A 22,418-nucleotide genomic window follows, 5' to 3' on the forward strand; every position below is an offset into this window, starting at 1 on the left:
AAAGTTCATCCAAGATAACTTCTGCAAAATCTTTCAAAAACCTTTAGATGAGAAGCTGCAACTCATTGCATTGAATTCATGCTAAGATCACAAATGTGTGTGTGTCATCATTCTCACGTCCTACAGACACAGCAGATACTGCTGCTCAGTCTTTATCCACACAACTCTTCAGACAGCCAACTCCAATAAACCATGTAAATTAAAATCTGACTCTGATCCAGTCCGATGAATTTTATGTTGAAACTGGATGGCCCTACAATCAACTTAATGTAAACGTACTGTTTAATTATCAAATTATCAAAATACTTTGTATAGTATCACAGTGAAACATAAAATACCATGTATACCCCTGGAGGAACTTTAAATCTAGGAGGAGAGACAAGACACAGACTATCATCCTGCGATGTTAACTGGCATTTTGGCAAGATGGCCAAGGCAAGAGAGTTCAATAGGGAATCTAGTTGAAGGAGAGAGCTGTATGTAAAAGATTTAAGGAGACAAAGAGTAACCTCCAGGGAACTTGGCTTAGGTTAGAGACAAGTAAAGAAGGCCAGATGTAGAGTGGAAGAGGTAGGAGAATTGCTAGGAAGGATTCCAGGGTTAGTGAGCGCTGATCCTGAAAAACAGGTGTTTACCCTCTGCTCTTCTCTACATTATCTACTGGATATAGGTATCTGCTAGCCCATGGTAACTCTCTATAGTTAGAGAGCAGGATTATTGTAGCCATAATTGCTGCAGTGATTCTATAAGACCTAATAATAGAAGAAGCAAGTTTGCATTATTTGAACTATCTGTGTTTCTTGTTTTTATGAAGAACAAACAGTGACATCAGATTCATTCTTAAATATTAAGTTTTATAAGGTTGAGGGACACTGAGGCATTTTTGTAATATTGAATTGGATATTAGAAATAAAATGTACCTTTGTAAAATATGCCTTATACTGAATTAAATATTTGATGGATAGCCTTCGTGAATGGGTGGCCTTTCATAATTTAAATAAACTAAATATTCTTATCGTATATTTATAAGAAGAAACTAATAGTTCTTTCTACAATTTGTAGAAATGACTTTTGCCATGGAACTCTTTATGAAGTTATCTTCTAATTTTGTTCTCTACCACATTCTGCTCGTGCTAGCTATATATTTGATAGTCTGGCATAGGCAACCTTATTTCAGCTCTGGGATTAAATTTACTGAAAGTAATTATGTTAATTTATGTTAATTTTGAAGATCTAAAATTATTTAATATTGTATCCAAAATCTTATTAATTCTGTGAATATATCAAAGTCAACTTATGTATTTGTTGAAAGTAACTTTTCATAATCCCTATTTGTTGATTGATATCTTAAACTAATCTCATATTTTTGTAGAAATGCACAATGTCAAATTGTATGCATCCAGATATAATCTTCAGAAGTGCTTACTTGGATCATTCTGCTTGAAAAGGATATTTCTCGCAATATAACCAAGGTTTCCCTTTTATTTCCTTTTAAAATAGTTGAAAATATGAAACACTGGATGACCTGATAAAGTACATTTGAACAGATTTCCTACTGGTATCTCAGAGCTTAAGTACTGTTACCAGGATTGCAGATGGTCAGTCTATAAGACAAAGCCTATCAAATTACTGATTTCTTCTATCGACAGATGGCTAAGGGGCCTAACAGAAGCTCAGTTTTCAAGTTATAGGGGTGTGTGTGTGTGTGTGTGTGTGTGTGTGTGGCCATATTTGTTAGTACAATGCTGACAACTAACTCTTGAGTTTTGAGTAAAGAATACTTTACCTAACTAAAGCAAAACAAAACAAAAAAATTTAAGACTGTTGTTTTATGTAAACTGTGATCTAAATTTTCCTGTGAAAACCAAAGATAGGGAGGAGGGGCAAGATGGCGGAAGAGTAGGGTCCCCAAATCACCTGTCCCCACCAAATTACCTAGATAACCTTCAAATCATCCTGAAAATCTACGAATTCGGCCTGAGATTTAATGAGAGAACAGATGGAATGCTACAGGGAGAAGAGTTCCCGCTTCTATCCAGGTAGGAAGACGGGGAAAAAGAAATAAAGGAACAAAGGCCTCCAAGGGGGAGGGGCCCGCGAGGAGCCGGGCTGAGGCCGGGGCGAGTGTCCCCAGGACAGGAGAGCCCCGTCCCGGAGGAGCAGGAGCTGCACCGACCTTCCCGGGCGGAAAGGGGCTCGCGGGGAGTTGGAGCAGGACCCAGGAGGGCGGGGATGCCCTCGGGCTCCCGGGGACACTAACAGGCACCTGCGCCCCGGGAGATGCGCCGAGCTCCCTAAGGGCTGCAGCGCGCACGGGGGACCCGGAGCAGCTCAGGGGGCTCGGGGGCGGCTCCGCGGAGGGGGCTGCGGGGCGGGAGCAGCTCGGGGGGGCTCCGGGCGGCTCCGCGGAGGGGGCTGTGGGCCGTGAGCAGCTCGGGGGGCTCGGGGGCGGCTCCGCGGAGGGGGCTGCAGGGTGGGAGCACGAATCCAACAGCGCAGGCCCCAATGCACAGGGCGCCGGGACACAGCCCAGGATCCGGCCTCCCCCGGGACAGGCAGAGGCCGGGAGGGCCCAGGACAGAGAGGACGCTCCTGCCCCAGCTGAGCAGATCAGCGGCCCCGCCCCGGAGCCTCCAGGCCCTGCAGACCGAGAGCTCCGGAGCTACTGTGGGGGCTGACTCCAGGGCTCCAGAGCTGGCCCCGCCACTGGGGTTGTTCCTCCTGGGGCCTCACGGGGTAAACAACCCCCACTGAGCCCTGCACCAGGAGGGGGCAGAGCAGCTCCCCCAAGTGCTAACACCTGAAAATCAGCACAACAGGCCCCTCCCCCAGAAGACCAGCTAGACTGACAAGTTCCAGGGGAAGTCAAGGGACTTAGAGGATACAGAATCAGAAGATACTAGCCGTGTTTTTTTTTTTTTTTTTTTTTCTGTTTGCTTCCCCCACCCTTTTTTCCCTTTCTTTCTTTTTCTTTCTCTTTTTCTTTTTTCTTCCTTTTTTCCTTTTTCTTTCTTTTTCTCTTTTCTTTCTCTCCTCTCTTTTTCTCCTTTTCCCAATACAACTTGTTTTTGGCCACTCTGCACTGAGCAAAATGACTAGAAGGAAAACCTCACCTCAAAAGAAAGAATCAGAAACAGTCCTCTCTCCCACAGAGTTACAAAATCTGGATTACAATTCAATGTCAGAAAGCCAATTCAGAAGCACTATTACACAGCTACTGGTGGCTCTAGAAAAAAGCATAAAGGACTCAAGAGACTTCATGACTGCAGAATTTAGATCTAATCAGGCAGAAATTAAAAATCAATTGAATGAGATGCAATCCAAACTAGAAGTCCTAAGGACGAGGGTTAACGAGGTGGAAGAACGAGTGAGTGACATAGAAGACAAGTTGATGGCAAAGAGGGAAACTGAGGAAAAAAGAGACAAACAAAAGACCATGAAGATAGATTAAAGGAGATAAATGACAGCCTAAGGAAGAAAAACCTACGTTTAATTGGGGTTCCCGAGGGTGCCGAAAGGGCCAGAGGGCCAGAATATGTATTTGAACAAATCCTAGCTGAAAACTTTCCTAATCTGGGAAAGGAAACAGGCATTCAGATCCAGGAAATAGAGAGCTTCCCCCCCAAAAAAAATCAATAAAAACCGTTCAACACCTTGACATTTAATAGTTAAGCTTGCAAATTCCAAAGATAAAGAGAAGATCCTTAAAGCAGCAAGAGACAAGAAATCCCTGAATTTTATGGGAAGGAGTATTAGGGTGACAGCAGACCTCTCCCCAGAGACCTGGCAGGCCAGAAAGGGCACACAGGATATATTCAGGGTCCTAAATGAGAAAAACATGCAACCAAGAATACTTTATCCAGCAAGGCTCTCATTCAGAATGGAAGGAGAGATAAAGAGTTTCCAAGACAGGCAGGAACTGAAAGAATATGTGACCTCCAAACCAGCTCTGCAAGAAATTTTAAGGGAGACTCTTAAAATTCCCCTTTAAGAAGAAGTCCAGTGGAACAATCCACAAAAACAAGGACTGAATAGATATCATGATGACACTAAACTCATATCTTTCTTTTTTTTCTTAAAGATATATTTATTTATTCATTCATGATAGACATAGAGAGAGAGAGGCAGAGACACAGGCAGAGGGAGAAGCAGGCTCCATGCCGGGAGCCTGATGTGGGACCCGATCCTGGGACTCCAGGATTGCACCCTGGGCCAAAGGCAGGCGCAAAACCGCTGAGCCACCCAGGGATCCCCCATATCTTTCAATAATAACTCTGAATGTGAACGGGCTTAATGACCCCATCAAAAGGCACAGGGTTTCAGACTGGATAAAAAAGCAGGACCCATCTACTTGCTGTCTACAAGGGGCTCATTTTAGACAGAAGGACACCTACAGCCTGAAAATACAAGGTTGGAGAACCATTTACCATTCAAATGGTCCTCAAAAGAAAGCAGGGGTAGCCATCCTTATATCAGATAAACTAAAATTTACCCCAAAGACTGTAGTGAGAGATGAAGAGGGACACTATATCATACTTAAAGGATCTATCCAACAAGAGGACTTAACAATCCTCAATATATATGCCCCGAATGTGGGAGCTGCCAAATATTTAAATCGATTAATAACCAAAGTTAAGACATACTCAGATAATAATACACTTATACTTGGTGACTTCAATCTAGCGCTTTTTACACTCAATAGGTCTTCTAAACACAAAACTTCAAAGAAATGAGAGCTTTAAATGATACACTGGACCAGATGGATTTCACAGATATCTACAGAACTTTACATCCAAACTCAACTGAATACACATTCTTCTCAAGTGCACATGGAACTTTCTCCACAATAGACCACATACTGGGTCACAAATCGGGTCTGAACGAATACCAAAAGATTGGGATCTTCCCCTGCATATTCTCAGACCATAATGCCTTGAAATTAGAACTAAATCACAACAAGAAGTTTGGAAGGACCTCAAACACGTGGAGGTTAAGGACCATCCTGCTAAAAGACGAAAGGGTCAACCAGGAAATTAAGGAAGAATTAAAAAGATTCATGGAAACTAATGAGAATGAAGATACAACCGTTCAAAATCTTTGGGATGCAGCAAAAGCAGCCCTAAGGGGGAAATACATTGCAATACAAGCATCCATTCAAAAACTGGAAAGAACTCAAATACAAAAGCTAACCTTACACATAAAGGAGCTAGAGAAAAAACAGCAGATAGATCCTACACTCAGGAGAAGAAGAGAGTTAATAAAGATTCGAGCAGAACTCAACGAAATCGAGACCAGAAGAACTGTGGAACAGATCAACAGAACCAGGAGTTGGTTCTTTGAAAGAATTAATAAGATAGATAAACCATTAGCCAGCCTTATTAAAAAGAAGAGAGAGAAGACCCAAATTAATAAAATCATGAATGAGAATGGAGAGATCACTACCAACACCAAGGAAATACAAACGATTTTAAAAACATATTATGAACAGCTATACGCCAATAAATTAGGCAATCTAGAAGAAATGGACGCATTCCTGGAAAGCCACAAACTACCAAAACTGGAACAGGAAGAAATAGAAAACCTGAACAGGCCAATAACCAGGGAGGAACTTGAAGCAGTCATCAAAAACCTCCCAAGACACAAGAGTCCAGGGCCAGATGGCTTCCCAGGGGAATTCTATCAAACGTTTAAAGAAGAAACCATACCTATTCTACTAAAGCTGTTTGGAAAGATAGAAAGAAATGGAGTACTTCCAAATTCGTTCTATGAGGCCAGCATCACCTTAATTCCAAAACCAAAGACCCCACCAAAAAGGAGAATTACAGACCAATATCCCTGATGAACAAGGATGCAAAAATTCTCAACAAGATACTAGCCAATAGGATCCAACAGCACATTAAGAAAATTATTCACCATGACCAAGTAGGATTTATTCCCGGGACACAAGGCTGGTTCAACACTTGTAAAACAATCAATGTGATTCATCATATCAGCAAGAGAAAAACCAAGAAACATATGATCCTCTCATTAGATGCAGAGAAAGCATTTGACAAAATACAGCATCCATTCCTGATCAAAACTCTTCAGAGCATAGGGATAGAGGGAACATTCCTCAGCATCTTAAAAGCCATGTACAAAAAGCCCACAGCAAAAATCATTCTCAATGGGGAAGCACTGGGAGCCTTTCCGCTAAGATCAGGAACAAGACAGGGATGTCCACTCTCACCACTGCTATTCAACATAGTACTGGAAGTCCTAGCCTCAGCAGTCAGACAACAAAAAGACATTAAAGGCATTCAAATTGGCGAAGAAGAAGTTAAACTCTCCCTCTTCGCCGATGACATGATACTCTACATAGAAAACCCAAAAGCCAAAAAAAAAAAAAAAAAAAAGAAAAAAAAAAGAAAACCCAAAAGCCTCCACCCCAAGATTGCTAGAACTCATACAGCAATTGGGCAGTGTGGCAGGATACAAAATCAGTGCCCAGAAATCAATGGCATTTCTATACACTAACAATGAGACTGAAGAAAGAGAAATTAAGGAGTCAATCCCATTTACAATTGCACCCAAAAGCATAAGATACCTAGGAATCAACCTAACCAAAGAGATGAAGGATCTATACCCTAAAAACTATAGAACACTTCTGAAAGAAATTGAGGAAGACACAAAGAGATGGAAAAATATTCCATGCTCATGGATTGGCAGAATTAAGATTGTGAAAATGTCAATGTTACCCAGGGCAATTTACACGTTTAATGAAATCCCTATCAAAATGCCATGGACTTTCTTCAGAGAGTTAGAACAAATTATTTTAAGATTTGTGTGGAATCAGAAAAGACCCCGAATAGCCAGGGGAATTTTAAAAAAGAAAACCATATCTGGGGGCATCACAATGCCAGATTTCAGGTTGTACTACAAAGCTGTGGTCATCAAGACAGTGTGGTCCTGGCACAAAAACAGACACATAGATCAATGGAACAGAATAGAGAATCCAGAAGTGGACCCTGAACTTTATGGACAACTAATATTCGATAAAGGAGGAAAGACTATCCATTGGAAGAAAGACAAACTCTTCAATAAATGGTGCTTGGATAGTTGGACATCCACATGCAGAAGAATGAGACTAGACCACTCCCTTGCACCATACACAAAGATAAACTCAAAATGGATGAAAGATCTAAATGTGAGACAAGATTCCATCCAAATCCTAGAGGAGAACACAGGCAACACCCTTTTTGAACTTGGCCACAGTAACTTCTTGCAAGATACATCCACGAAGGCAAAAGAAACAAAAGCAAAAATGTACTATTGGGGCTTCATCAAGATAAGAAGCTTTTGCATAGCAAAGGATACAGTCAACAAAACTAAAAGACAACCTACAGAATGGGAGAAGATATTTGCAAATGACGTATCAGATAAAGGGCTAGTGTCTAAGATCTATAAAGAACTTATTAAACTCAACACCAAAGAAACAGACAATCCAATCATGAAATGGGCAAAAGACATGAATGAAATCTCACAGAGGAAGACATAGACATGGCCAACATGCACATGAGAAAGTGCTCTGCATCACTTGCCATCAGGAAAATACAAATCAAAACCACAATGAGATACCCCCTCACACCAGTGAGAATGGGGAACATTAACAAGGCAGGAAACCACAAATGTTGGAGAGGATGCAGAGAAAAGGGAACCCTCTTACACTGTTGGTGGGAATGTGAACTGGTGCAGCCACTCTGGAAAACTGTGTGGAGGTTCCTCAAAGAGTTAAAAATAGACCTGCCCTACGACCCAGCTATTGCACTGTTGGGGATTTACCCCAAAGATACAGATGCAATGATGTGCCGGGACACCTGCACCCCGATGTTTCTAGCAGCAATGTCCACAATAGCCAAACTGTGGAAGGAGCCTCGGTGTCCATCGAAAGGTGAGTGGATAAAGAAGATGTGGCTTATGTATACAATGGAATATTCCTCAGCCATTAGAAATGACAAATACCCACTATTTGCTTCAACGTGGATGGAACTGGAGGGTATTATGCTGAGCGAAGTAATCAATTGGAGAAGGACAAACATTATATGGTCTCATTCATTTGGGGAATATAAATAATAGTGAAAGGGAATATAAAGGAAGGGAGAAGATATGTGTGGGAAATATCAGAAAGGAGGACAGAACATAAAGACTCGTAACTCTTGGAAACGAACTAGGGGTGGTGAAGCGGAGGAGGGTGCGGGGTTGGGGTGAATGGTTGATGGGCACTGAGGGGGGCACTTGACGGGATGAGCACTGGGTGTTATTCTGAAGTTGGCAAGTTGAACACCAATAAAAAATAAATTTATTATAAAAAACGAAAAAAAATCATGATTGATAATAAAAAAATAAAAACAAACAAACAAAAAACAAAGATAAAAATAATGAGTACATGAAGTAGTTGAAGGATAATTCATGTCTTTCCATTTAGAAGATTCTACATTACTCCTTTTTATAATCTCTTTCTATCTTTAAAAAAATACAATTTTTTATTCAATTTGAGCTCATCTTTTTTGAGAATTAAATGGAAGACTTTCAAGGAATTGTTAGTTGCAGAACAGCATTTCAATTAGTTGTGCTCCTTTGCTGTATCTATGTAGGACACAATCATTAGCTCCTGGAGCTAGTGAATCTTCTGGAAAGACACCAGGTCAAAAATAATTGTTTAACTTTTAAAATTAGTATGTCATCTGACATAATTCAATCATTTATCAAGATGAGATATTGTTTCCTTTGTTTTTTCTGACCTAAGATGTGGTGAGTAAACAACAAATTTCAGACCTAATTTCCGATGGAACCTGTCTCAGGGAACAAAATACTTTGGGAAGAAAACGATGAAGTCTAGGTGTGGGTAAACCAACTCTCTCTTCTGGAGATGGAAGACAGTCACATTTGGCAGGGAAGGCTCAGTCGACTGATAGATCAGGCAATTGACAAAGCAGGAAAAGTGCATCTGGTGCATTATTAAGTATCAAGATGATGAACATACGTCATAATTAAGCTTGTACTTAACAGCTCATTGACTTGAGTAATAATAACAATGACTTTATAAAAGCACTCTCCCTAACTTTTTTCTCATTGTCCTCGCAAAGAAATTTTACAATGTCTGTGTTGTCATTATCAGGAAAATATGTCAGCCTTCTCCTTAATTAAAGCCTTCCCTGTAGTCTTCACATTAAAATTTTTATGTTTTCCATTTTTAAAAATTATTTCAATTGCTCTTTGAGACAAATCACTGTATAAATCCCCACATACAAATAAATGTCTTACAACATGTAAGACAGTTACTTCATTTATATATGTCTGTACATAAGAGGCAAAAAAATTAGAGAAATTTCAGATGAATGCTATATTTTGATGGATGGAAACACTAAAATGAATTATGTAATAGAAATAACAAACACAGTATTCTGTAATATCTGTATTACATCATCATATATCTTTGCATGAAGATTGAGTGATTGTATGTCTCACCTGTCAGATGAAACAAGAGGAGGAATGTACTAACTGATAATTAGAAATAATATTTTACAAGACTAGTATGTCCTAATTTATTAAAAGAGAAGGTAAGATTTGAGTTAAGGTTAAATAATAAGGAATTAGAATTCCATATTCAGTGGAAATAAAATGTGTAAGTCTGATTAAATAAGAAATCAATATACATTAGAAAAAAAAATATCTAACAGAGGGTGATTTTAAGGTGGGAATTAGTCCCTGACCAAATGGACAATAAAAAATTGGGTTAATAACAATGTTATTATGCTTGATGGTGTTGTTGAGTTCCCTAAATCTATTTTCATTTATTATTATTTTTTCTCCCACTTATTCAGCTTGATTGCTTTCTGTTACTCTGCCTTCCAGGTCACTGACCTCATTCTTCTGCTTCCTTGAGTTCTGCTTCCTCTCTTCTATCCAGTGTGTTTTTAATTTCAGTTATTGAGTTCTTCATCTCTGACTGGTTCATTTTATGTTCTCTATCTCTTTGTTGAGTGTCCCATTGAGGTTTTCCACTCTTTTCTCAAATTTAGTGAGTATCTCTATGACTATCACTTTAAATTCTCTATCAGGCGTATTACCTGCATTTCATTTAGCTCTCGTTTTGATACTGTACTGCTCTTTTATTTGGGACATATTCCTCTATCTCCTTATTTTGTCTAATTCTCTGTGTCTGATTCTGTGTGTTTGGAATGTCAGCTACATATCCTGCTCTTAACGATAGTGACCTTTTGAAAAAGAGGTCCTGTTGTGCCTTGCAATGCAATGTCCCCTGTTCCCCAGAACTTGATGCTTCCCAAGTGTCTCCTATGTGGGTTGTCTGTGCCCTACTATTGTGGCTCACTCGTGTTTGTCTTTAGTCCAGTAGTCTGCAATGGTTCTCTTTGCCTGTTGTGGCTAGGGCTTGGTCTCTGTGTTGTTAATAGGTCAGTCTGGGGCCCACCTTGGGCTTGAGTTTACTCAGACCAGCAGTTTTCCAGAGCTTCAGTCTCACTGAACTGCAGGGCAGGCTCCCTATGTTGTGCCCTGCAAAATTTGTTGGTGGTTGGAGCCTATAGAACAGATGTCTGGTCCCAGCCCACTGCTGGGGCTGCAGTCAAACTGTATGTGTGGTTTCCTTCCCTCTCCGCAGGGCAGGAGTCATTGTGAAGTGGTGCTGGTCCCTGTTAGGGCTGCTTGCACACTGCCAGTCTTGTGACACAGCTTTGGATTGACTCCTGCTGAGGGTGTGTTGAAGTGGACAGGTCCTCAGGAGAATACTGGGGTAAGGCATGAAGTGTTAGAAAGCTAAATGGACAGTATTCATGCTGAATCCTGCAGTTGTCCAGATATACAGGCTGAGGGGTAGGGGAGTGCAGTTGCATCCATCAGCTCTTTTGTTCTTGGAGAAGTCTCCTGAAGATCCCTACACCCCCAGCACAAGTTGTGATATGAGGAAATCAATCTAGGTGTGTTTCAAACTGCTGCTCCATGGGATGCCTGGGTGGTTCAGTGGTCGAGCATGTGCGTTTGACTCAGGGAGTGATCCCAGAGTCCCGGACTGGGCCCCACATGGGGTTCCCCACAGAGAGATTGCATCTCCATCTGCCTATGTCTCTGCCTCTCTATGTGTATCTCTGATGAATAAATAAGTAAAATCTTAAAAAAAAAAAAAGCTGCTGCTTCTGTGCTATATTTTGAGTCCATTTCTTGAGGCATTATTAGAGTTCCTAGTACAGTCCTTTTCATGAGGCTGTGAAACTCCCCTACCTTATAAAAAAACAGTGTTTGGCCTCTGCCTCATGTCAGAGCTTTTGGGCAAGCAGGAAAGGAAATCAATATTACCTGTTGAGGATAAGGATGAACTACAATGGTTAATTAAATCAGTAACCAACAACATCAGAATGGAGGAAAGTAAAACCCTATTTTTGGATATGATATACAAATGTTATATAAGGATTATATCTGTTTTCCTTTAGGGTAGTAACATGTTGTGCGTGAAATATGAGTACTTTTCTATAAAGTATATAATCTCGGGGATTCCTGGGTGGCTCAGTGGTTTGGCACCTGCCTTTGGCCCAGGGTGCGATCCTGGAGTCCCGGGATCGAGTCCCATGTCAGGCTCCTGGCATGGAGCCTGCTTCTCCCTCCTCCTGTGTCTCTTCTGCCCCTCTCTCTCTCTCTATCATAAATAAATAAATAAATAAATATTTTTTTTAAAAAGTATATGATCTCATAAATATTTTTAGATTAATAACACTTTTACCAGAATGTAACAACCAATAAAGTTGAAACTTGTCTAATTTCATAATTCTTCTCTCATAGCTTTTGTGATAGTACTGAGCTAATAATGAAATAGAATACACACACGAAAAAGATTATTTCTAGTAGTATTTCCTACTGTTACCGTTTGTAAGGTAAGAAAAAAAAAAGAAAACAAAATAGTTTAAAGAGATATCTTGGAAAAAAAAAAAAGAGATCTCTTGGATTTGTTCATTCATTTACCCTTGATTTTTCTAAATTTTGTGGCTGGCTTTGAGAAGAAAATTCAAAAGCATTAGCAAAAGAGATTGGTCACTTGACTTTTAACATAAATACCTGCGAACAATGAATGGTTGTAGCTTGGTTTCTTGCTAATTGAAATGACAACACAGTATTTATAAATAAACATAAGAAGTTAGGGTAACTATAAGCAATCTTAGCTGTCTCAGAAGTAAGAACTTCTGGGTTTTATTTTTTTAAGTAATCAAGACAAAACAAGTAGCATAAGCACAGAAAGTTAATGTGGTGAGAAAGAATCTCACCTATCTGGGCAGATTATGCAGAAAGTATAAATTATATAATATATTAATATATAGTGAATAGACGCATAATATATATCAATTATATATCATATAGTAACATGATTATATATTAAATTGCATATAAATGAAAAATTATAGTCGAATATATAATCAAATATCTTTCATATATAATTCTAATATTTATTTGTATATATATTAGATAGATATCTTTAGATCTTAAACTTATATATTATAGACTTATATAATATATAATTAATGTACATATATTAAATGCATGTTATATAAGTAACAGGATATAGATATAAGATATTCTTATGCTATTAGTATATATTATCTCATATATTAGCTTATATATGTATTATATATTACATATATAGTACATATATTAAATATATATTATTAGAACTTAAACATCTTCAGAAAATAATTCTATCTTAAGATCTATTTTGCCTGACATTAATAGAGCCAATATTGATATATTAATTGTATTACATATTAATATACATATTAAGAAGTAAAGATTAATAAGAATATATAGGATATATGATTGATATACAATATAAATATATTACGATGTATCTAATACATAAATATATGTATACACACATACATATGTATATACGCACATAAATACACAAATACAGAGATTGAATCTGTGTGAATCTAAGTTTTCAATATAAGAAACTAGAAAAAAGGAAGAATATACACAAAGTGGAATGGAGAAAAAAAACAAAAAACCCCAAAAAACAAAAACAAAAACATAAAAAACAAAGTGGAATGGAGGAAATAAATGATCAAATTAAGAAAAGATTAATATAGTCTAACTTCACTTATAAACACTAGAAACAAAAATACTGAATAAGATGTCAAGCCAAGCCCAGCAATATGTGTGTGTGTGTATATAAATATATAAATATAATGTGAAAACCCTAAGTGTTCGTAAGATATGGAACAACTGGAACTCTCATACACTGTTGCTTGGAATAGAAATTGATAAAACTACTTTGAACCACTTTTAAAACTTTAATAGAATCATAAATGGAAAAAATACATCTAAACCACAAAAAGCCCTAATACTGTATTTAAGAACCTTTTAATAATTCTCAGAACCATTACTCTAGGATCACCTGAAATTTTCTTCACATTTTTCTGAGCTGAAATTTCTTTGCAACAACAAACATGTACTAAACGTCGGTTATCAATGAGAAATTGTCTAGTGTGCTAGAAGATGCAATTATGAAGAAGACCTGTTTTTTGCCATAAAGGGACTTATAGATAACTTTGGATGACAGACCTGAAATTACTAATAGAGCAGATCATAAAAATACTAGATGGTTTTACAAAGTGATATGATGAAAGATAAATGGAAAGTAAAAAATTGCTTCTACTCAAAGAGGTAGAGATAGAAAGTACATAGGGAATACTTGCCAGAGATGGTGATATTTAAATCAGGTTCTGCAAGATAAATCAAAGTTTTCCTTGCAAACTTACTTGAGGAGAGAGATAGCATCAAAAAAAGATGCAGTGACAGGAAAAGTGTGTGGTATGTTGGAAGGATAATTGTAATAGTCAAAGAAGAACTTCAGGAAGTATAGGGGGAGTAAATTTCTCAAGATATACATTACAAAAAGAAGTAAAACAGCTATTATGACTTCCCAGTACAAATTCCTGAAAATCTGCCTCAAATAAATGATACACATTTGCAAAAGTATATCATGTCACTGCCTAAAATCCTATATATATAATATTAGTAATATCACAAGATTATTGAATATTGAATATTATAAGAAACTCCTGTTCTTTTAATTCAAAAGATTTAGGTCATTTTAATGAGAACATAATTTTGGTGAAGGTAAAATGAAATCTGAAATGCTATGTATGTGCATGTTTTATATGCCCCATTACATTGAGAAATTCACTGAATAAGAGTGTTTTTCTTTACTGATATTTTTTTAGAGGTAGTTGACCCTACCTGTTGGCTCTTGAAACAAGTAGATGAGTTTTTTATAGTGAAAAAAATGTACTAAGACATACAGAAGCCTAATATATTGATGACCAGTTTAATATCCTTAAAAGTTTTAAAATTTCAGTTTTAAAGTTGGATTCTTTTGTATATATGTAACAGACACCCACTTATGCTTGCTTAAGCCCCAAGAGGGAATTTACAATAAGGGGACTCTGGTATGTTGAGAATCTAAGGATATTTGAACAATCCAGCCTCAGGTTTTTACCACTAAAAACCAAGTTAAAGAGAAGATCTTGTTCTGTGGTTTCTCAGGTCCAGTTGATTGTCCAAAAGCCAAATGGCTACAGCCACTGGGGGCCTGTTTCACACTCAGCACACACAACTGAAGCTATAACATTTCAGGAATGATTGTTTCTCCAGATAGATATTCTGAAGGATTAAACATTTTGTTCTGTACGCAGGCCAATAAGTCTGGGGGTCTTACATGCTCTATCTCCCTAAACTTACACGTTGTCTTTATTGTAGCACTTGTCTATAAAGTAAAAGTATGCAAAAATAGCACAGGCTGAGTTCAAACACTTTCTTTGTTTTGTTTGGGCAAATGTCTAACATGCTGTTTATCAGAAACAAAATGTGGAAGTTTCCAGGGAGGCGCAGTCAGTGGCTATAAAAAGATTAGGGCAAGCATTGTATTAAATGTTAACTCTTAGCCAGCTAACGAAGAGAGTGGCAAATGAGATGAACATTCTAGACTGATTCTACAGAGGATATGTGAAAGTCGCCTCTCTGGAAAAATCACAAAATCCCTGTTTGAACTTTAAAGATTTATTTATTTATTGTTTATTTATTAGAGAGAGACAGAGACTCAGGCAGAGGGAGAAGCAGGCTCCATTCCTGGAGCCTGATGTGGGACTTGATCCCGGGACTCCAGGATCTCACCCTGGGCCAAAGGCAGGCGCCAAACCACTGAGCCACCCAGGGATCCCCCCTGTTTGAATTTTAATGCCACCTTTCTCTTTGTTTGTAGAGCAGAAGGAAAAGTATTTGAGCCACTGGGGGAGGTAGTACTTCAAGATTGACTCTCCTGGCAAGGGAGATACAGCAGAGAAAGAGAGGGAGAAGGAGAGAGAGAAAGAGAGAGAGAGAACTTGAGGGGCTGAGGAAATAGCCCAGAGTCACATGCCTGAAGCACTCCACTAGGTAAGGGGCACGAGAGGGGAAGATTAAAAGGCTCATGTTTCCCAAGGGCTCTGGAAAGCCCTGAGGAGAAAACACTGTACTTCATAATGCAGTCTAATCATAGCTAATGATAATTGAGGTTTTATTATGTGCTGGATAACCTCACCGAATATTCTCTTGCTTTATTTCACTTAATGTTCAAAATCTCCTAATAAGATTCTTTCACCCAATTTGCAGTTGAAATAATTCAGGCCAAGAGAAATTAAGCAACTTGCTCAAATAAATGGAAGAGTTAGAATTTGAACGTAGAGCCTATGCTCTCAGGTCCATGCTCTCCATGTCATCAGATGGCCTCTCTGGAGTAGGACAGCAGCAGATGTCCTATGTTAGCTTATACCTTTGAAGCTGTTTGCAGAAAGTAGCAAGCGATGGACAGGTGGCCTCACAGGAAGCCCAGGCTTTTGGACCACGTGAATTTACTCTGCTACTCTCTATAAACAGATGTCAGCATAAAGAATATAAGAGCAAATCCAGTCTCTTCATTGTTAAAGGTTTACCCAGAAGTAGAATAAGTGAGGACAGTTTCTCAGGCAGCACCATACCTTAGTGAAGCACTGACTTGGTGCCATATTAAAGATTGGGAAGCTTTACCAGGGTTATGAATTTGATTACTTTTAGATGGTTGGCAATTTAGCAGGTCATGTTTGCCAAACCCATCGAGGCTTTTCTTGCAATTATAAGAGTGCCCAGCACTTTTGCAAGTGGGAATATTTCACATTTGTGTACTATGTAAAATGAGATTAAAGCTTTTTTTTTTTTTTATAAATTTTTATTTATTTATGATAGTCACTCAGAGAGAGGGAGAGAGAGGCAGAGACACAGGCAGAGGGAGAAGCAGGCTCCACGCAGGGAGCCCGACGTGGGATTCGATCCTGAGTCTCTAGGATCATGCCCTGGGCCAAAGGCAGGCGCCAAACCGCTGCGCCACCCAGGGATCCCAAGATTAAAGCTGTTTTTATTTCTCTTTTTACCTAATAGACTTAGAAAGGATATTCATTATTCTGAGCATGTATGACAAGATTAACTGAAATTAAGTAAGTTAATTTATAATATTTATATATAACTTTAAGCAAATATATAATTGATATGTCATTATTAATTACAATTAACAAATTTAATGATAACAAGGTGTGATTCACATCACATGTATTTCTTCTTTTGGGCATTTTTTGTTTCCTAACTTGTATTCTGATTACTTATATATGCCCCCACTGTATTTTTGGCAGCATTAGTCAGGAACTATAACTTAATCATATGCCCAGCATTTGTATCACAGTGGTATTTTCCCTAGTTATGTAGAGTTAGTTTTTTGTACCTCAAGCACACCACTTTTAAAGCTCTTTGAAGATAATTATTTTAGGTGTCTGAGTTTCCCTATCATAGCAATCCCTTATATTGATTGTTTCTATTTTAGGGCTTTGTAAATTTGCTTTAGAGCAGAGTTTTCTAAACCAGATTTTGTGTGCCACCTCCATATTTTTTGCCAAATGTATCATCTGTACTCTTATCTTTTTTAAATTTCATTTATTTATTCATGAGAAATACAGAGAGAGAGAGAGAGGCAGAGACACAGGCAGAGAGACAAGCAGGCTCCATCAGGGACCCCGATGTGGGACTTGATCCTGGGTCTGCAGGACCACGAGCTGGGCCGAAGCCGGCGCTAAACCGCTGCGCCACCCGGGCTGCCCACCTGTACTCTTATCTAATGAATCTTTTCCTTAAGTAAATTTAAGGCTTTTATCTAAAATTTTATTTATGATGGAACTATGTAACTATTGCAAATCAGAAACCAGAACTAATTGCCTTAAGTTGTAGAAAATTTATACACTGCAAACAAAATCTGGGTTTATATTCTTACCTGCCCTTAAGTGAAATAAGGAGACAGAGAGAGAGGAGAGTAGTAATTACTGCAGGAGCAATAAATACAAACTGACACCAATTTGAGACTTTATCATTGATGTAATAAAGTTAATTACAAAGAAGTTTTAAAGGGAATAATTTTTTTATGGTCTGATGCTGTTGTTACTTAATGCCACTTTGTTTAGTACCCACAATCATCTTGTTTATAGCCATGGCCTACTTTGGGAACATTTCTTATAACATGGTCCCCAAACAGAACACACAGAAGACCTAAATTCCTTATTGTTTGATTTTTCACAAGTTACTTAATTCCTTTAAGCCTTGATTCCTCATTGTGAAAAAAGGGATAATATATTTACATTTCAAGATCACTTTGAGAATTAAATGAGGTAATGTCCACAATGTGTCTAGTCCTGTGCCTGGAATTTATTAAAATACATGAATAACTTGGGGCACCCAGGTGGGCTAAGTGTCAATTGGTTAAGTGTCCTACTCTTGATTTTGGCTCAGGTCATGATCTCAGGGTCATGAGATGGAGCCCCATATTGGCTCCATGCTGAGCATGGATTTTTCTCTCTCCCTCTCTCTGCCCATCCCCTCCCCCACCCATGCATAAGCTTTCTCTCTCTAAAACAACAAAAACAAAACAAAACTATGTGCCAAGCACACCTCTTTGGGGCTCAGGCTCTAGAACATGTGACAGAAAATGGCTCTGCTTTCATGGAACTTATGGTCTGCTGAGATAAAAATCAACCATAAACTCAACAAAAGAGCAAGTCATTCCAGGCAATATCGATAAAAGCTCTATAGTAAATAAAATGAAGCACCATGAAAGAAAGTGACTGGTGTTTATAGAATGCTAATTTTCTTCCGGATTTTCAACTGTATGTGATTGGTATTCCATATATGGAGAAAGAGATAAAGGCTATTGAGAATATGCTTGTCAAATGAGATAAGCAAATGGCAAAAGATAGAGAATGAGTAATAACTGCAGTTTAAAACATAAATACGTGGCCCAAATTTTAAATGTCTGTACTGCTCTAAGATGTGCCTTTTTAAATGATCTTTTTTTTTTTATTAAATTACTTTCTATAGAACAAATGATCCTCTCAGAAACAGAGAACATTTCATTGTTCATTGTCATGGAAAGGAAATACAGTTGGGGCTTTATCACTTACTTTTGTTGTGGTTGTGCTTTAAAAACAACAACAACAACAACAACAAAAAAAACAACAACAACAAAACCAACTTCAGAACTTACTGTATTATGTGTGATGAGTTTGATTTTAGTAAAACTAAGAACATTTTGTCACATAATTCAGGCCCCTAACTACACTTTCAGTCCGCAGATTGTGAGTTGGGCTGGGCTCAGAAGTCAGCGTGCTGAGGACAGAATGGGAATAATTAAGTTTTGTATCTAAAACAAAGGATGGATTTATATAGAGAGAACCAGTTCTGAGATTTCTGAGACCTATTATCTGGCCCAAGAATGATAAATGAACTCATTTGAGGCACTGCAGATTAACTTTAGAGGGCCAGGAAAAAAGTTTCCTGTTTTCCAATCCCTTCATCTCTTTGCCACTGTAGTCATTTGAAGTGACTTTGAATCCTGTTGCTCTTACTGGACTCTGTTTAACATCCTTCCAATGTCTAAATGGCTTAATTACTGAAATTAAGATTTTGAAGAATCAATTAAGAGTATCTTGTTGGAGACAGGATACCCAATTAGGAAGTACTGGAAAGCAGCTACTCTGCTCCCACCATCCTTCATCTCAGTCCTAATGGAATTCTGCTTTTCCCCTCTCAAATAACAATAAGTCTTTTGATCTCTGTGAAAGAAGCAAAGATCAAGCTGATCCTCAGAATGAATCTCCTCCTTCCTCTACTTCTTCAAAGATCTAGTTAAGTTTGAGTTGTACTTATTTTTTAAACGTTTTCCAATGCAATTACCAGACACAAAAGAAAATTACTTCCTTTATTATCATAACGCAAAACACCATTTCTTTTTTCTTCTAGTTTTTTTATGTTACATTTTAAATCAATGAGAGTCATGTAAATTTAATTTTTTTCTTTGACAGTTCACAGTAAGAGACTTTCATGGTAATGCCACAAATAGTTGCTTTTTTTTTTTTTTCTTGTGTAAGAACTCTTACCTCAAACACAAGTCGTTCGGGGCTGTTGGTTCATAATTTACTTTAGAAACATAATGATTTTTATTTCCCTGAACAGCAATTGAGAATGTTTAACAGACTAGATGATGTAGTGGATAAAGCTGTGATCTACTTCTGACCCAATATTTACTATTTGTTTTCAGCAAGTGAAATCTGAATTCTGAATCCCCAGTTTCATATCTGTAGAACAATATTTGTCCATGGTGCTATTTGGAGGAAGAATCAAATGTGGAAATACATATGTGCTGTTTTTAAACTGCCAAGGCTGCTACAATGAAGTTTTATTATTACCACGGTGCTAGAAGAAAAACATGAAAGGGCTCATAAAGCAGAGCAATAGCTTACTTTATGCAGCTACTTGCATTCATTTGAATGCTTTCAAATGTCATTTCAAGAGTTTGAAATGCCCCTGAATGCTGTATCAGTTCTGCTCTAAAAAAAACCCAGGAGATGACTACTGAGATTCCAAATACAGAATGAAAGAGCAGCTCAGATCCACCCTTACCTAGCCACACTCCATCAGTCTTGACATATGTATCAGGGTACAGGTTTAAAGACTTCATGAAAATTTACTTCGAGCAATAATGACACAAATGATACACCATCCATGATGTGAATTCAGTGGCAAATGTGTATTAACATTTTGAGATCAGCCTGCCTCATATCCATTTGCTTCTTTCACTCATTGTCTATTCCACCAAACCTACCATGCAGGAAAACCTCTGATACACAAAGCTGTTGGGAATTTGGTCTTTGTGGCTGTGTCATCTAGAGAGCTCTTTGAACTCCTGATTAGTTCAGAGATTTTAGGTCTGTAGCAGATTGGAGACCCTTACAAGGCTGAAATCATACTGTGTTTTATTTGGTGGAGTAAGGTGAAACGAAGTGGAGCTGAGTGAGGAAAAGAGGTAGAAAACATAGCCTAATAGATAATGACACACCGTGATGGTTAATTTTATATGTTATCGTGGTTATGCTATGGTGCCCAATAGTTTGGTCAAGAACTAGTGTAGATGTTACTGTGAATATATTTTTTAGACGTGAATAACATTTAAATTAGTAGGCTTTGAGTAAAGCAGATTACATTCCGTAGTGTGGGTGGGCATCATCCAAACAGTTGAAGGCCTTAAGAGCAAAGACAAGTTTCCTATAGAAGAATGAATTCAGCCTCAAGACTGTGCCATAGTAACCTTGCCTGAATTTCTCATTTGCCTGTGCAATTTGGGCTCAAGACTATAACATCAATTATTACCTGAATTTCTAGCCTGCAAGCTTGCCCTATAGATTTTAGACTTGCCAGACTCCACAATTTTGTGAGCCCATTTCCCCTTTTGAAATAAAGATTTTATTGATTGATTGATTGATTGATTGATTGAGAGCATGCAGGAGAAGGGGCAGAGGGAGAAGATAACAAGTTTCTAGATAAAAGTTGTGGTTGTTTTTCCCTCCAAATTCTAATCTTCTCTTAAGGATAATACTTTCCTCTTAAATTATAGCCATTTACAGATTTTCTTAAAATCCATTCATGTGCTTTGGAAAGAAATCTAAAATTTGCGGTCTATAAAGAACTATTAATGCTATAAAATTCGTGTTCATTCTGAGGCACCTTTTTTTTTTTAAGGAAAATATTAGATGGGAACTAACATTTAGGAGATTGGCACAGAGTTGTTTGAAAGATTAAGAGGAGTGAAGACTATGGATGTAGTCTGCATGTTTGCACACAATCCAATCAAGAATAAGCTGACCCAATTATCTAGACATAACTGTGCCAGTCTCTTTGGGTGCAGAAGCCTGTGTTCTCCTAAGAGAGACAAAGCTAAAACATACTACACATTTATACCAATATTTTTGGGTTCACAAAACTTTTTGCTCAGATCTATAAATAAAATAATAAAGCAAAAAGTATTAAAAAAAAAAAAAGAGTTGAGCTGCTTGTTCAAGGCTGTGGAGTGACCAGAGCAAGGCTCCACTGGTTTGCTTAAATTTCCCACTGCTCTAGCCCTACTCTTGTAGGTGCCATGGAGAACCATCTGAGAACCATTCAGAACTCACATTTTCTATTTCCTCATATTCTAGAACCTGTGGATTACATATGTGTTATCCATAAAAAGCATTGAGGCTGGACCTAGAATTGCTGAAAAGATATATGTATATACATAGAAAAAAGAGTAAAATTGAAATTTCAATTTCAGAAGATGTAAAATTAAAAAAAAGAAACGGGCATTAAAGACTACATGTCACAAAAATCACAGGAAAATGATTATAAGGCTACAGAAATTCACAAGAGAAAATGCCAACATGACTAAACAAATCAAGACAGACTTTGTTGGGAAGCTGACTCTATAGGTCGGACATGGATGGGAAGAGGACAAGAAGGGAACTGTCTAGGGGTAGCAAGAGCATGAGCACAAGTGCTAGAGCAGAAATGACAAACTGAGAAATTAGGAAACTTGAGAATTTTCCACATCTTTGAGTCCTGACTTCTTTTTGCTTTATACCTTCCTTCAACTCATTTCTCTCTTCTTGCATTTTAGTATAAGGAGTCAGGAGGAAACAAGCTCCTTTAAAACTTTCCTGAGCAATCTACTCAGATAAATATCCGATTTTATTGTTTCCAAGTTCAAACTTCCACAAAATATTAGAACACTCGTTAAGCCAAGTTTCTGCCATTTCATGACAAGGTTCTCCTTTTTTATGGTTTCCAATAACATGTTCCTTATTTCCATTCTGAGATCTCACAGAAAGATCTTCAACATCCATATTTCGAACAATCTGTTTCTGATTAGTTATGTATTCTCTAAGAAGATAGAGTCTATCTCTGAAGCTCTTGCTTTTATTTCTGAACTCTTACCAGAATCGCCTTCAAAATCTATT

General features: G+C 37.9%; 1 protein-coding gene across 7 annotated transcripts in view; it reads right to left on the reverse strand.

Moving 5' to 3' along the window:
* LOC144304039 (rho GTPase-activating protein 20-like) overlaps positions 1–22,418 on the reverse strand; it is a 75,327-nt gene that overhangs the window by 10,044 nt on the left and 42,865 nt on the right. The window lies entirely within an intron of this gene.

The sequence above is a fragment of the Canis aureus genome, chromosome 33 (genome assembly GCF_053574225.1).
Source record: "Canis aureus isolate CA01 chromosome 33, VMU_Caureus_v.1.0, whole genome shotgun sequence".
NCBI classification, from domain to species: domain Eukaryota; kingdom Metazoa; phylum Chordata; class Mammalia; order Carnivora; family Canidae; genus Canis; species Canis aureus.